The sequence below is a fragment of the Chrysemys picta genome, chromosome 1 (assembly GCF_011386835.1).
Source record: "Chrysemys picta bellii isolate R12L10 chromosome 1, ASM1138683v2, whole genome shotgun sequence".
Classification (NCBI taxonomy): Eukaryota; Metazoa; Chordata; order Testudines; family Emydidae; genus Chrysemys; species Chrysemys picta.
In genome coordinates this window covers 273,928,034-273,944,889 of record NC_088791.1, presented here as the reverse complement: position 1 = coordinate 273,944,889, position 16,856 = coordinate 273,928,034, and the positions used below count along the sequence as shown (strand labels likewise).

The window sequence follows — 16,856 nt, the reverse complement described above, 5'->3', positions numbered from 1 at the left end:
TCCATGATTTGCCCACATCTTGAATACTGCATGCAGACGTGGTCACCCCATCTCAAAAAAGATATATTGGTATTGGAAAAGGTTCAGAAATGGGCAACAAAAATGATTAGGGATATGGAACGGCTGCCATATGAGGAGAGATTAATAAGATTGGAACTTTTCAGCTTGGAAAAGAGACAACTAAGGCGGGATATAATAGAGGTCTATAAAATCATAACTGGTGTGGAAAAAGTAAATAAGGAAGTGTTATTTACTCCTTCTCATAACACAAGAACTAGGGTCACCAAATGAAATTAATACGCAGCAGGTTTAAAACAAACCAAAGGAAGTATTTCTTCATGCAATGCAAAGTCAACCTGTGGAAAACTTTGCCAGAGGATATTGTGAAGGTCAAGACTATAACAGGGTTCAAAAAAGAACTAGAAAAAATCATGGAAGATAGGTCCATCAATGGCTATTAGCCAGGATGGGCAGGGATGGTGTCCCTAGCCTCTGTTTGCCAGAAGCTGGGAATGCGCGACAGGGGATGGATCACTTGATGATTACCTGTTCTGTTCATTCCCTCTAGAGCACCTGACGTTGGCCACTGTCAGAAGACAGGATACTGGGCTAGATGGACCCTTTGGTCTGACCCATGCTGGCTGTTCTTATTGTTATGAACAGTTTTATCTTAGTGCCACTCAATTTTAACAGTCAACAGGCATTAGTGGCAATTTCCCAGAAGCCATTTTAACAGATCTTTGAAGCATAAGTATCCACTGTTCAGGGCCGGCTCTAAAAATGTGCCCCGGCCGCCCTAGCTCACCTCCACTGCTGCTGCCACGGTGCACGAAACAGCTGTTTCGTGTGCCGCGGCGCCTTGGGGTCTCCCCCTCCCTCCCAGGCTCTCAAACCTGGGAGGGAGGGGGAGAAACGGCGCCTATGCCGCGGCCATTCGGCGTCTCTCCCTCCCTCTCAGGCTCTCAAACCTGGGAGGGGGGGAGACTCCGAGTGGCCGCGGCGCGGGCCCCGCTTCTCCCCCTCTCTCCCTCCCTCCCTCCTAGGCTTGAGAGCCTGGGGGGAGGAGGCAGGGCTGGGGATTTGGGGAAGGGGCGGAGTTGAGGCGGGGCCGGGGGTGGGATAATTAAAGAAGGGGGGGGACGGCCAACATTGTTTTTGCTTTGGGCGGCAAAAATCCTAGAGCCGGCCCTGCCACTGTTCACTTTTGATCAATGATATTTAAATTGAAGCTGATTTACATGGTTTGCTAACCATCTGGTCAGTTAGGGAAGCTGACCTTTGATTACTTGTTAATAAAATTCTCGATGCTGGTAATCATTAGGAAATTATGGAAAGTGTCTGCAGATAAATGGGTCGTATCAGAGACCTCTAACTCAAATCTTCTCAAGACTTTTTCTTGATTCCTCCCTAAAGCCTTATGTTTTTGGCATACCATGAATTTTTTGGGCCAGATTCTCAGCTGATGTAAATCAGCATAGTACTATTAACTTCAGTAGAGTTGCACCAGTTTACACCAGCTGAGTACGTGGCCCTTGATTTATATGCTTATTTTGGGGGCTGCTTTTCTTTTGTTTTCGAAGATTTTTGTAATGCCCTAGCAATCTAACGCTGAGTGCATGCCTTAGTATGCGCCAGCCAACGGTAAATGATTATCTCCTAAGAACAATGAACCAAGACTGCTTACATAAGGCACCACAGTAATAGATAGGGATCAAACCAGGGCTGTTTTGAACAAACCACAGGACTTTACTGCTTGAGCTAAAGGAGAATTCCTTAGCTCTGAGTTAAATAGCAGGCTCTCATAGCAAAACATGATCCCATGCCTTAACCTAGTGTATTAGGTAAGAGATGAATCAGAAATTATGTGCTTTGGGGGAAAAAGCTATTGGTGGGTCACATTTAGGTATGTGTTCCTCTGCATTTGTTCCACTGCTCTGTAAAGCTGTTCATACACCCCTGGGAAGAACATGTCTTTGTCCGCAAGGTTACCTTGCTCTGGGAGAACTGCAGCAATTTTGAATTGTTCTTGTCTTTTTTTGGTGGAGGAGATGGTGATGCTGCCTGTGCGGTGAGGATGCACTGCGATTGTTGTGTGGACGGGTTTTCTTCTCCCTTCTACAGCTACTTAGGCTGGATATGTCTACAAGGAGACCTAGTGCACTAGACTGCGACGCACTATAAGTTCTCTAGTGCGGTTCGTGTACTGGTGTTTCACATAGCAGTAGAACAAATAATATGACAATACAAATAATAAGTAAATAATTTATGAAGCACTGTATACTAGAAATAAGCAGAGTTCAGAACTCTGAGTGAACAGTCCAAAATGTCTGGGGATTTTGATTTGTGGTCTTGGTTTGACCTCTCATTTTGAGATCCAGACATAAAGTATGTGTCCTAATCTGAATTGCCTCAAAGTTCGGGAATGTTTGTTCCTGAGGGTTGGTTTCGGGCCATTTTTATTGTGTATATATTTTTAAATATTTATTTTTTGACATACTGTGTGAGTATTTCTTGTTGACCAGATAGTTAACTTGCACATGACAGCAATAGAGACTGAGGAGAATGGCTGGTAATCTGTGTGGTGGGTCGCTGTACTCTGTAGAAGTGTGTAAAAGTTTTCTCTCTTTTCCTTCTTCCAGTTTCAGCTTTGAAATATGGGTAAGCCACACAATCAACTTCTGTAACGTTCCTCTTTATCAAACAGTCTCCATTTATTGAATTTGCAGATAGCACAAGAGTAATTTGTTTTGTGATAGGTCTACTCTATACTTAAGTGAAGCCCAGTATCATTCCATATTTATCTTATATTTATTAACATTTTCATGTACAGCTTTCACTTGTTGTATCAGCACCTGTTCAGGGAAGCTCTGCTTATGGTTAATGAACAGAACCCTGCATGGATAAAAAATCTGAATCTGTACCTGATCCGCATCTGCGGTAATTAAATTGTATCCAGCCTGTGATCTGCATCCGCAGCAGCATCCTCTAGCGCAGCGGTTCTCAACTGGGTGTCTGTTGGACCCCTGGGGGACTGTTAGCTGGTTTCCGGGGGTCCGTGGTCCCATGGGGCTGAAGCTCCAAGCCCTGGTGTTCCCTCGCCCCCGCGGGGCTAAAGCCAGGAGCCCCAATGTGCCCCCCCACCACGTGGCTTGAGCCTGGAGCCCCAGCGCTACCCACCATGTGGGCCGCCAGGGCTTGAGGCTTTAGCTCCAAAGAGGACACCGGGGCTTGGTGCTCTAGGCTTCAGCCCCACGGGCAGACTCTTGAAACCGTGGTCCCCTTGAGAACTGCTGCTCTAGAGCCTGAGTCCCAGCATCCCCCCGCCTGGAACGGCTGAAGTCCTGAGCCCCAGTGTCTCCTCCTCCCCCATGGGGCTAAAGCCCAGAGCCCTGGCATCCCCTCCCCGCAGGGCTAAAGCCTGGAACTCCCAGCCTCAGCACTCCCTTCCCGCAGGGCTCCAAGCTTTAGCCCTGTTGGGGATGCTGGGTCTCGGGGCTTCAGCCTTGCGGTGGGCACCAGGGCCCACTGCTCTAGAGCCCTGCGCAGATTAAAAAAAAATTAGATCCACATCCGATCTATGATCCGCAAAGATGGGAAACAAATAACCTCATTCGCATCCGCGGATATCTGCAGAATTTGCAGGGCTCTGTTTGCAGTCTGTCTGGCTGTCTCTGGCGCATAGTTTCTTTTCTGAGTTTCAAAGCTGTGATACAGAGAGTGACCTTTTCGAAGCTGGATGTTAATTTTTCCAAAACTCTATCGGACGCTGTTAGCAGTCTTCTGAAATTTTTGGCTAAATGGGGCAGCACTGGAAGACAGTTGGAGGTTACCTCTATGTGCTTTGTGAGCAGCATTTGACTAGCAAATGTAGAGCGATGGCCAATAGATCTTACCCAGCACCTGAACTCGGAGTTAGAATCATAGCAATGAAGGACTGGAAGAGACCTTGAGAAGTGGTCAAGTCCAGCCCTCTGTGCTGTGGTAGGACCAAGTAAACCTAGACCATCCCAGTCAGGTTTTGTTCGACCTGTTTTTAAACACCTCCATTGATGGGGATTCCACAACCTCCCTATTCCAGAGCTTAACTATCCTTACAGTTAGAAAGGTTTTCCTCATATCTAACAGTTATTTAGAAGGATGGATTCACTAAACAGTTTGTTTGATCTTGAAAAGATAAACATACTGAATAGTTTCCCTGAACATGCCCTACCTCCTGTAAACATTTCACCTCTAGGAAACAGGTAATTCAGAGGTATAGAAAGGCACATTAGCTTCCATTAATTAATTCTGAAGTTTGTGGTGGTTGGCAACTTATATGCTACTTTTATTTTTCAAGAGCTGCCTCGCTGGCAGAATTATTTTAATCAACTGTGTTTTGTCAAATATACAACATGTTCAGAATATATCTTCATTCAGCAAAGTACGGAGCCTACCTTCCTGGCATGAAGTACCCTTTAACAAGAACGGAGGTTACAAAAATGTGCTCTAAAGGCACATTTGCATTGTTAATACATCTACACGCCTGATCTTGTGAGGGGCTGAGCAATGTCAACTCCCACTGAAGTCAGCTTTCAGGATCAGGTCTTACATTTGTTACTATAAAAAAGTCCCCAAATTATAGAACCAGTGTGGGCCTGTTTAATATGCACTCTTTGTAGCCTCTAGATCTTGGCCGTGGCCATTTCAGTGCTATAGAATCCTGTGTTCCTTTGTCCCTTGTTCATGGATAGACCCTCTTCTTAACATGCAGAGTAGTGAATTGCAACAGTAGGGAAAAATGGAGGCAATCTTTTGCCTTTGCCCTATTAACATTAGCAGTAATAAAATGAAACACAAATACACACTGCTGGCAGGGATTTGCAACAAGTTCTGGCATGAGATTTTTTTTCTTGGCTGATGGTTTTTCTCTGCTAACATAACAAAATGAGACAAATATTTAATGGGTGTCAGATTCCAGTGTACATTCCTCGCATAACACTTCTGGAGACCTTTCCTTTATGAAAGATGGTGCTTCCTCGCATACTTCTTGCATGTAAATATGTGTATGACAGTCATTAAAACCTCTATTTGAGAGGCAGGTCCATTGCCCAGTGAGCTTTTATTTGTGAGGAGAATCTATACTAAATCATATATAGTAGAGGTAGCAGCAGCCAGTGGGCTACTTCTGGATCCATGAAAGCTTTTTTTAATTTGTGAAACCTAGCCCTGCTTTATGTAAAGAATACAGAAAGTAGAGGAGTACAGCAATCTCACAGGTATTTTTAACTAAATTAGTATTTGTACTAGGTGACACCCTTTTCCACACCTCCCACCTCCTCCATAAATGACTCAGCCTCTGAAGGAGAAACCTCTGAGCCTTTCAGACAGTCAGATGGAGCGTGTGATACTGCTCTCTGTAAACTTTAACTACACGTCAGTTCCAGGTAGGGTGACCAGACAGCAAGTGTGAAAAATCGGGACAGGAGGTCGGGGGTAATAGGATCCTATATAAGAAAAAGACCCAAAAATCGGGACTGTAGCTATAAAATCGGGACATCTGGTCACCCTAGTTCCAGGTGCCCACCAAGACAATCACTGGAGTGGGCCAGCTACAGAGTACTTATTTATCATATAGAGGTAAGCTTTACTTTTTAAATATACCATATGTTTAAAGTGCAAGATTTTAAAAAGTGTGCAGTGATTTAAAGTGCCCAATTTGTGCCTGATTTTTCAGAAAGGGCTGAGTACACGCCCTGTGAAAGTCAAGCAACTTTATAGTGTCTCAAAGCTGGGAACCCAAATCACGGCACACTTTTAGAAATCTTGCCCACAGTGTGTGCATTACATTATACATTATAAATTTGTTATCTTGCTTGTGTGACTGATTTTATTTAATTATATTTTTTATTTCTCAATTGACAAACTGGCTGCTCGCCCAGCTTTCAATGAGAGGTGTTTTCCTGGTATTTTTCCTTTGTTTTGATGCTTCTTTATAATTTCTATGGCATTTCTTCTTCTTCTTTAAAATGAAAATATCACAGGAAATAGAGGTGATAAAATAAACAGATCTCATTTACTTGAACTTATGGTGAATGCTGAAAACCCCATCAGTAGTTAGCCTTTTAGGGGTAAATTATCAGTAAAGTATCTAGAAGATATTAACACACTTGCAAAGTGTGTATGTAAAGTAGTAAAACAACAGTTTTGATACAAGACAGTCGTTTTAGTGCACCATGAAATGAAACATATGCTCATGGGCAACAAGGCATTTAGTTTTTTCACTTAAAATATTTCAGAGGTGAAAGGAGGAGAGGTTGCAATAAAAGTTATACAATTGAAAAAACCCTACTGCACTGTGTGCAAAATAATTATTTTAAAATTCATCTTTCATATATTTCTTAGGGAAAACGAGGTGCATAAAAGTCAGTGTTCTGACCTTGTAGGGTGATTTTTATACTAGTGACAATTTCAAAGCTTAATTTCTTTCAAAACAGAATCTTCTCCACCCATGTCCTGAAAAACCAGTTTTGGTAGCTCTCTGTGCTGAGGATTGACAACTTATTTCTGTCTTACACTCATATGCTCTTTGAGTAAACTTTTTCCTTTTTAACTTGTAATTTTTCCTGTAATTCAGATATATGGGATATTAATGACCTCTCTTAAAGTTATGAACAACCCCTCAGCCCAATCTAAATGTTAAAATATCCTGTAAAGTACACTGACCTGTTTTTTTAACTGTGCTGTAACAATGTTGCTATAGCCTGAGTCTTGAGAAGAAATTTTCAACCTGGGAGTCATTTTCTATTTAAATTTGTGTAAAATGTGTATGGCTACTTGGAAGTGTGGCTCTCAACAATAAGGACACTTAAAATAGTCAGCGCTTGCTAGGTAAACTCCAACTGGGGATTAAAAAAATTGTGAGTCAATTTCTCAAGGGTGTAAATGAGAGTGGAATTTAACTGTGTGTGTTTATTTGTTAGGGACAACAATGTGCTAGGTATTGTGTTTACTTAGCAACTGAATTTCCCTACTTTTAGTCTCCTTGTCTCCATTTCAGAATTGAAGGCAGGGTGCTGCTCTGGTAATAGATTGGGGAAAATAGCATCAGATCAGCCCCCCTTCCCCTCCCCCCAATGCAGGATCCCAGCAGAAAAGCTGGAACTCTGACTCAGGCCTTGTCTACACTACCAAATTTGGTCGACAAAAGTGATGTCGACACTCAAAAATCAGCATAATAAAAATCAGAATGTCATGTTTGCACTCGCTCCCTCTGTCCGCAGAGCGTGACCACAGTTGGGGCACTATCATCAACAGTGTGAACAATGCACTGTGGGTACCTATCTCACAGTCCAGCTCAACACCTTCTGTCGCTAGGTGTTGAGGGAAGGTGGAGTGGATCGTAGTGCATCTTGGGACTGGGCTCAATGTCCCATGATGCAGTGCTTTCTGTCCTAGCAATCCATGGGCTTCTGGCTATCTTTCATGGCATTTTTCAATGGACCTTCTTTGTGCACCCGGCATCTTTGTGAGAAGAGATGTATTCCACACTGCTCTCCTATGATCTGATAACTGTCATGAAGACATCACGGATGGCAATGCAGTTAATCGCCAAGTTCCTAATTGAAGAAGACTCTCAGTTGCCTGACACGCTGCGTGATATGGATAGGAGCAACTTTAGATTGCTTTTGGCATTCACAGAACAGCTGTATAGGATAGACGTTACTTTTGGGCTCAGGAAACAAGCACTGAATGGTGGGATCATATTGTCATGCAGGTGTGGGATGACAAGCATTGGCTACAGAACTTTTGGATGTAGAAAACCATCTTCCTGGAACTGAGTGCAGAGTTTGCCCCAGCACTGCGGTGCAAGGACACCAGAATGAGAGCTGCCCTATCGGTAGAGACGCATGTGGCAAACGCTGTGTAGAAGCTGGCGACTCCAGACTGCTACTGGTTGGTCGCGAATCAATTTGGAGTGGGGAAGTTGACCGCTGGGGCTGCGTTAAAGCAAGTGTGCAGGGCAATTAATCACATCCTGCTAAGAAGGACCGTGACTCTGGGAAATGTGCGTGAAATAGTGGATGGCTTTGCAGAAATGGGTTTCCCTAACTGTGGCAGGGCGATAGATGGTACACAAATTCCAATTTTGGCACCCGACCATTTTGCGACAGAGTACATAAATAGGAAGGGGTACTTCTCCATGGTGTTGCAGGCATGTGTGGATCACCGTGGGCATTTCACTGACATCAACGTGGGGTGGTCCGGGAAGGTGCATGATGCCTGTATAGAAAGCTACAAGCAGGAACTTTCTTTGCAACCAGAAGATTACAGTGGGGGATATTGAAATGCCCATAGTGATCCTGGACAACCAAGCTTACCCCTTACAGCCGTGGCTCATGCAACCTTACATGGGACACCTGGACAGCAGTAAGAAGCAGTTCAACAACAGGCCGAGTAGGTGCTGGATGACAGTTGAATGTGCCTTGGCAGATTAAAGGCGCGCTGGCAATGCCTTTATGCCAGGTTAGACTTTAATGTGGATAATATTCCCATGGTCATAGCCGCGTGTTGTATGTTGCATAGTCTTTGTGAAGCTAAGGGTGAAAAGTTTGCTCAGGGATGGAGTGTTGAGGCAGACTGCCTGGCTGCTGATTTTGAGCAACCAGATACCAGGGCTATCAGAGGAGCCCAGAGTGGGGCAATTCGAATCATGGAGGCTTTGGAGCAACACTTTGAAAATGAGAACCAGTAATGTATATATCTGATTGGTGCTGCAATGTTACATTACATGTAGTTTTCCTAGGAAGGAATGGTAACATTTGGGGCCTTACTTCCAGCCAGCACATGAATAAACTACCTGTGCATGTATTAATAGTGTCTGCTAATCTCAATTTGTAGGAAACAAATAAAGACGAGTTACCATTCAAAAACTTTGCTTTTGTTGCACAAGAAACAACACACACAAAGATGCTTGGTGGGAAAGGAGGTACCAGGAAAGAGCATACTTTCAAAGCTGTGTGTAGGTCCAGCTATCATTGTGAAAGTTGTCTGAAGGGGTGGAGTGAAGGGGAAACCAAGAAATCCCGGAAAGTGGAAAGGACGGAGTTAGGGGTGGAGCATGGAAAAGAGTTCTGAATGTGCTGCAGGGGAGGGAGGGTACGCATCTGCTCAGTCTGCAGCATTATTAAGGACTTCAGCATCTGCATTTGCTCTTCCATTACTCTAATCATCTGCTCAGTAATGTCCTTAACAAACTCTTTTCTTTTCTGTCCTGCGTTTCAGCTTCCCAGAACACCTTTTCTCTGCATTGGAGTCAGGGCCGGCTCTAGGTTTTTTGCCGCCCCAAGCAAAATAAATTTTGGCTGCCCCCTGTCCCAGCCCTGGGCTCTCCCCCCCCGACCCGCACCCCCACTGCCGCCCCAGCCCTGGGCTCTCCCCCCACACACACACACCCTGCCGCCCCAGCTCTGGGCTCCTCCCTACTCCCCCACCATTGCCCCCCACACACACCTCCTGCCACCCCCGCCCTGGGCTCTCCCCCCCCCACCTGCACCCTCCTTCCGCCCCAGCCCTGGGTCACTGGTAACTCGCTCCCAGGGCAGGTCATTCAGCAGGAATTTTAAGTGTGCACAGAACACAGACCTGCAGTAAAGTGGAACAATTTTCAGCTTGTGTGATTAGAGGATATCTGGATGCATATTATAAGACTGTCCTACATAAATGAGGAAAAGTTGAGGTGCCTTTATTATTCTTTTGTTCCACTCTGGGGAATTTGCCAATGCAATATCACTGTCTTCCTTTTAAACAAACAAACAAACAAACAAACAAACAAACAAAAAAGGCAATGGCTGTTGAAAATAGCAATTCCAGTCCTAATAACCACTGGGAAGCATTTCTTGCTCAATTTTATCCTACTTTTTCTATAGCAAGTTACAGTGGATCAGTATATTTGATTTGGGAGAAATGAAGTAACAGCAGCCCAAACTGAGCTTGAGCACTCCTGAATTTTGAGGTGTTCAAATCTGGAAGGCAGGTGCTGGGGGGGGCCTGTGGTTCCGCAGGGGAGCATGGCAGCATGGATGCAGCAGCGTGTCTGGCGCTCTGCGAAGCCAGATGGGCTGGTCTGAGAGGCACGGTAAGGGGGCTGAGGGGTTGGAGAAGGGGTAGGGGGTTACGGGAGGGCAGTCAAGGGACAGGGAACAGGGGGGTTGGATGGGGCGGAGGTTTGGGGGGCAGTCAGGGGCAGGAGAAGGGGGGGTTAGATGGGTCAGGGGTTCGGGGGGGCAGTCATGGGACAGGCAGCAGTTGGATAGGCATGGGAGTCCCAGGGGTTTGTCAGGGGACAGGTAGGGGGTGTGGTCCTAGGGGGAAAGTTGGGGGGGTCTCAGGAGGGGGCAGTTGGGGACAAGGAGAAGGGAGGCTTAGATAGGGGATGGGGTCCTGGGGGGGCAGTTGGGGGCAGGGGTCCCGGGAGGGGGCAATCAGGGGACAAGGAGCAGCGGTGCTTAGATAGGGGGTGGGGCCCTGGGGGGTAGTTAGGGGCAGGGGTGATCAGGGGACAGGGAGCAGGAGGGGTTGGATGGGTTGGGGTTTCTGTGGGGGGCAGTCAGAGGGAGTGGATGGTGGCAGGGTGGGGCTACCCTCCCTCCCCGTGGAGTGTCCTATTTTTTGAATGTTAAAATATGGTACCCCTATCTTCACAGTGCAGCTCTCCATTCACAGCAGGCTGCAGCATGAGGTCTCAGCTTCCTCACTTCCTCCCCCTCTTTCCTGTTGGTAGTGGCCAAGGGAATGCTGGGAAATGTAGTTCTTTCCCTGCTCCAGGGCTGGCTCTATAGGCAGGGAGCTAACCAAGGAACTACAGCTCCCAGGGCCCCCTGTTGGTTCTCAGTTCCCAGGCTGGATCCCTGCCGCCCCTGCAAATGGGCTGCCCCAAGCACGTTCTTGCTTTGCTGGTGCCTAGAGCCGCCCCTGATTGGATTAGTGCAGTATCTCCTGGAACATGTCTTCGTTGCTCCATCTTGGGCACTTTCTTATCTGGCAGAGATGCTCGGCAAGTGTGTGTGGGGTGTTCCTGAAGGCCACATCTGCCAAAGCACAAGGAACAATGCACAGAGGCATGATTGTTAAATTCACGCACAGCATTGAAACAGTTCAGTAAAATACACCTTTTGCAACATAACGATCACTTTCTTATTGACCCTTGGCAAGCACACATCTCTGTGAACACTCAAAGCACAGTGAGTGTTGGCAGGGGGGAGGGGGTGCTCCACATGGAGAAAAGAGCGCTCACTCTGCAAGGGTTGTGGTGCAGCCAACTAGGGAAAAAATTCTAAATTTTTCCCACACTTCTACAGGCAGCGGTCATTCTAGCAGATATGTCACTGCTAAGGGTAAGCAGGGAAACGAGGGTACATCTACTACATGCTTGTGGCTCATGCCCTGGTCCCTATGTTACTCACCTGTGTGCTGCTTTGGTCCCTGCACAAGTGATTGCCGAATGGCATGGGAAAGTTTCCTACAATGGGGGAAGGAACAAAGCTGCTCTGCCACTGAACTTTCGGCAGAGAATTACTGAGTACCTCCAGGAAACTTTCCTGGAGATCTCTCTGGAGGATTCCCGTGAGATCTCGGCGTGCATCAACACCCAGTTCCGCTGTACTGGTTAGCTACACAGGGAAATGTCCAGCTCACAGAAACACAGCCAGCCTTCTACATTTCTGTACCCTGCATCCACCTCCACACTACAAAAACCACCGCCACTTATCAGGAGTCTGATCTCCGGGTTCTTGCTTGCTGGAGAGCAACTGCTGAGACTGGCTAGACACCTTGGGAATGGAGAACAGTTCCTGGCTGCCTGCACCACCGGGCGACCCCCTGGGAGCTGCACAGCCTCATCTAACTCCACCTCTATATCTATAACTTCTTCCTCCAAGTTAAGTCCTCTTTCTGCCGCCTCAAGGCCTGCCGAAGTATCCACGGGGCTCTTGGTGATGGAGGTGGGGTCGCCACCAAGGATAGCATCCAGCTCCTTATAGAACTGGCAGGTCTTAGGAGCAGCACCGGAACAACGGTTTGCCTCCCTCCCCTTATGGTACGCCTGCCTCAGCTCCTTTATCTTCGCTCTGCACTGCAGCGTGTCCCGATCATAACCCTTTTTGCACAAGCCTCGAGAAATGTGCCCATAGGCAGTGGTGAGCTGGAGCCGGTTCCCACCGGTTCGCAGGAACCGTTTTTTAAATTTAGAAACCCTTTTAGAACCGGTTGTTCCGGGACAACCGGTTCTAAAAGGGCTTTTAAATTTAACAAAAGCTTCAGCAGCTGTCCACCCTGCCCCCGACCCCCGTTCACTTCCCCCTCCTCCCCTGATCGCTCCGCCCCCCTTCTCCTCCCCCTCTCCTGCTTCCCGCGAATCAGATGTTCGCGGGAAGCCTGAAACAAGCAGCAGGCAGGTAAACTGGGATGGGGACGCGCGAGGAGGGCTCCAGGGAGGCGTGACGCAGCCCAGTCCGGCTCCAGCCTAGCGGCTCCCTCTGGCCTGGCGCCCCGGCCTGGCCCCACTGAGTGCCCCAGCCCGGTCCTGGCCGCGCAGCTCCAGCCCGGCCCGGCTCGGCTCAGGCCCCACGGCACCGGTCCTGGCCCTGGCCAAGCAGCTCCGGCCCGGCCCGGCTTGGCTCGAACCCTGCGGCGCCGGTCCCGGTCCCGGCCTGGTTCGGCTTGGGCCCCGCAGTGCTGGTCCCGGCCCCGGCCGATTGGTTCCGGCCCGGCCCACCTCGGCTCGGGCCCCGCGATCCCAGCCCCGGCTGAGTGGCTCCGGCCCGGCCCGGCTCAGGCCCCGTGGTCCTGGCCCCAGCCAAGTGGACCCAGACCCGGCCAAGCGGCTCTAGGCAGCGCGGTAAGGGGGCAGGGAGCAGGGAGGGGGTGTTGGAAGAGGGCAGGGGAGTTCGGGAGGTTGTGGGGGGGTAAATAGGGGTCGGGGCAGTCAGAGGGCAGGGAACAGGGGGATTGAATGGGGGCAAGGGTCCCGGGGGGGCAGTCAGGAAGGAGTTGGGGTTGGATGGGGAGGTGGGGGGCAGTCAGGGGCAGGGGTTCCGGGGGCAGTCGGGGACAGAGAGAAGGGGTGGTTGGATGGGACAGGGGTCTCAGGGGGCCATCAGGAATCAGAGGAGGGGTTGGATGGGGTGGCAGGGGGCAGTCAGGGGACAGGGAATGGGGGTGGATGGGGCAGGGGTCCCGGGGGGGGGTCACGACCCCATCATGGGGTGAGGAGGAGGGAACCTGTTGTTAATATTTTGGCAGCTCATCACTGCTCATAGGTATCCCAGTTCCTATGGCTCAAGCGCATCTGGGACTGCACAGCCTCCTCTCCTTATATATTGAGCAGATCCAGCAGATCCACAGTGGTCCAAGCGGGCGAGCATTTGCTGTGATAACCTGTCATGGTCATCTGGGAAGGTGTGATGAGACCTCTCCCTGCCGACAAACAGGAAATGGATTTCAAAAATTCCCGGAGCTTCTAAGAGGGTGGGGTGGATGGTTGTTTACCTGGCTGCAGGGCAGTGGCGTTCAAACTGCTGACCAGAGTGGTAATGGTGGGCATTGTGGGACAACTCCTGGAGGCCAATTAAAGTGATAAAATCAAGCGTGGTGTCTATACTGGCACGTTGTCGACAAAAATTTAGAGACTTATGTCTGTCATCGGGGTGGTTGTATTTTGTTGCCAAAACAGGGCATTTTTTCCACCAAGAATCACGTTGCAGTGTGTACGCATTCACTGTTTTGTCGACAAAACTTTGTAGTGTAGACAAGGCCTCAGTTAAGGAGAAATGTTTCCCCTTTTCTCACCCTACCCTTTCAAAAGAACTAGGATGAGACAGAGGTGGCACCACTGTGCTGTGGTAGATAAAGCTGGCTTTAGTGGGAGAGGAAGGAAGAGGCCCTACCTTCAATCAGGAAGGGAAAGCAAGGGCTGAAAACATAACTAAACATTTGAATTGAGGCTTCATTAGTAAGGACCAATAGCACAAGGGATGCCAGTCTTGATGGGGTATCTGGACACCACTGCACTAAAAATAATAAATAAGAATGTACTGCCGGATACAGATTCGGTGTCTAGACTAGGGGTGGAATTCTGGACTCATAGAAGTCAATAGCAAGCTATCATTGACTTCCAAAGGGTCAGGATTTCACCCCATGCACTGAAGAATTGTTATGTAATACAAGGGTGAAATTGATTCTAAAACTACCTAAATATGGATTCAAATGTTAGACTGATATTTCCAAATAATGATTAGTTGCCCATAATGTTTACTTTCTAATACCTGGAAATTTCAAACAAGAGATCTGTAATTGTTAGCATGGTGAAAAATACAGTTTCGGTTGAAATGAGCTTATAGTTGTATGGATAGTTACTATTCATTGGCATATACTCATAAGCCTTGTTATTTTTATGGGAAAGAAGGGAGAACATAAAATAGTCTGACCTGATCTGACCAACTAGGTCATCAACTGATGGCAACTTTTAAGGAAATACTGTAGTTACTTTTGAAATTGGAATTAAATATGACTAAATGTATTTTTCAGTTAAAATATCAGATACACCCTGGTCATATTTTACAAGTAAACAATAAGCCATGCAGGAGAGGATTAATAGTTGTTTCAAGAGAACAAAACAAAGTAGAGCAGAGAGATCCCTTTAATCATCTACCAGAGGAGATTCTTACTAACAAAATGTCTCTTGAACTGAAGCAAAAATCAATGCAATAAGTTAAAACAGGCAAAATGTAGAACAATAATTAGGAACATTCCTAACATGGAGATGAATTAGACTGTGGCATAGCTTATTAAGAGAAGCTGTGAAATCCCCATTGTTGGAGGCATTTAAATCTAAACTGTACAATCCATTAGAAAATGTGCAATCCATCCTTTCCTCTCCATTGCTTAGATACTGTGATGTGGTATAAGAACCTAGATAGATCCCTACTTCTAAAAGCTTTATTAAAATTCCTTTGCATGTGCAATAACAATCCATCATAACTAGGACTGGCTGGAAACTGAATCCACTTTGTGAAAAAACTTACTGGTGTCACTCTCCACCTCATAATAGCCTGGCAGCTAGGGCACTCATTTGGGATATCGGAGACCTAGATTCTGCCTGATTTGGAGCAGGGACTTAAACCTGGGTTCCCTACCTCATAGGCCAGGGCCCTAACCACCAGGCATCTGGTTATTGTGGGGTAGGATTTTCATTTGTGTTTTGACCAGAAATTCCATCCTGGATCTGAGAAAAAAATCATCAAAACCAATTGGTTTCTGCAAAATCCTTTCGCTTCAATAGACAAATTTTGTTGAAATTTTTTAGAAAAATTCTAGTCATTGCTGTCTTCCCACCTCTCGTATTGTAAGCTTCCACTCTATTCAACATGCTACAGTGAAAATAAGCTTCCTCTACAATCACTTGTCTGCTGTCTGCTTCCCCATCACAATCAACTTCCTTATCCTCCCAGGTTTTTACAAATCCGTCCCAGCCTATATCTCCTGTCTTATTTCTTCTTGCTCCCTCACATGGGTCCTACACTCTGTCCATTGCTCTCACCTTGTTGTCCGCTTTGTCTCTTTTCCATCTTGTGCTTTTTGTGATGCTTTCTACACTCAGAACAACCTCACTCCTTCTGTGTGCCCAGTGACTTTTCTTTCCTCCTTCAAGTCTCCTCTGTAAGCCTAAACATTCCAACACTAATCTCCACTTGTCATTCCCTTGCCTCGCCATTATAATGTTATAAAACGAAAACCAAAAATAAGTAAACATAGCAAAAAAATATATTAACACAAGGTGACACAAATCATTGTAACCCTACGTGCCAAAAATTATTTCTGTCCCACAGAATTTCTGATCTTACTTCAGTTTTGCTATTGTCCTTCTGGTTAATATATTTATTCTGAAATAGATTGTAAGATAGCTGGGCAGAAAACTTGTCATCCTAGATGTCCCTAAAGCACCATGGTTTACAGGCATCTACTGCTTTTTTGATTTGTTTAGTTTTGGTTGCTTATTTCTGTTCTATTCAGTAGGAAGGTGGAACAGTGTATCTCTATGAGAAACCCTGAAATGTATACTTTGTACAGTAAAAGCTTTGTTATCCGGCATGTTGGGGGAATGGGGGTGGTGCTGGTAAGTAAAATATTTTGGTTAACTAAGAGGGAGGGAATGTAGGTGCAAGACGGGACTTAGGGCAGGGGGTTGGGGCACGGGGGCGGGGGGGGGGGGGGATGCTGGATCCAGGCGGCGCTCACCTCAGGTGGCTCCCTGCAAGTGGTGACATGTCCCTCCTGCTCCTAGGCAGAGGCGCGGGCAGGTGGCTCTGCACGCTGCCTCCACCCATAGGCACCACCCCCGCAGCTCCCATTGGCTGCGGTTTCTGGCCAATGGGAGCTGCGGAGCCAGCGCTTGGGGCAGGGTCAGCGCGCAGAGCCACCTAGCCACACCTCTGCCTAGAAGCAGCATGGATGCGTTGCTGCTTGCAGGGAGCCGCCTGAGGTGAGCACCATCTGGATCCGGCACCATGTACCCCTTCCGTACTCCAACCCTCAGCCCCACACCCCCTCCGTACCCAAACTCTCTCCCAGAGCCTGTGTCCCACACCCCGTCCCGCACTCTGAACCCCTCGCGACTGTTCCTCCGCCTAGGAGCAACAGGGACATGTCACGGCTTCCAGGGAGCCATGCGGAGCCAGGTCGGGAGTCTGCTGGCCCCGTGTCAACCGGATTGTAAACCAGACTTTCAATGAAGATCAGAAATGATGGTTTATAGAGCTTTCCGGTTGGTAAACTGCTAGATAACACAGCTTTTACTGTAAATAAAAGGAGAAAAAAAGTAA

At 47.3% G+C, this 16,856-nt stretch overlaps 1 protein-coding gene across 26 annotated transcripts in view; it reads left to right on the top strand.

The window, feature by feature from the left end:
- The window catches only part of SCEL (sciellin), a 176,753-nt gene that overhangs the window by 97,027 nt on the left and 62,870 nt on the right, over positions 1-16,856 (top strand). For 6 of the 26 annotated variants that reach the window (XM_065593223.1, XM_065593174.1, XM_065593207.1 and 3 more), the window contains exon 1: positions 5,067-5,616. The exons of 13 other annotated variants lie outside the window; for them this stretch is intronic. The gene's annotated coding sequence lies outside the window, so the exon portion shown is untranslated. Of the gene's footprint in view, positions 1-5,066; positions 5,617-16,856 lie in introns of those variants that run through there. 7 more of the 26 variants (XM_065593228.1, XM_065593212.1, XM_065593182.1 and 4 more) reach the window with 5 other exon arrangements.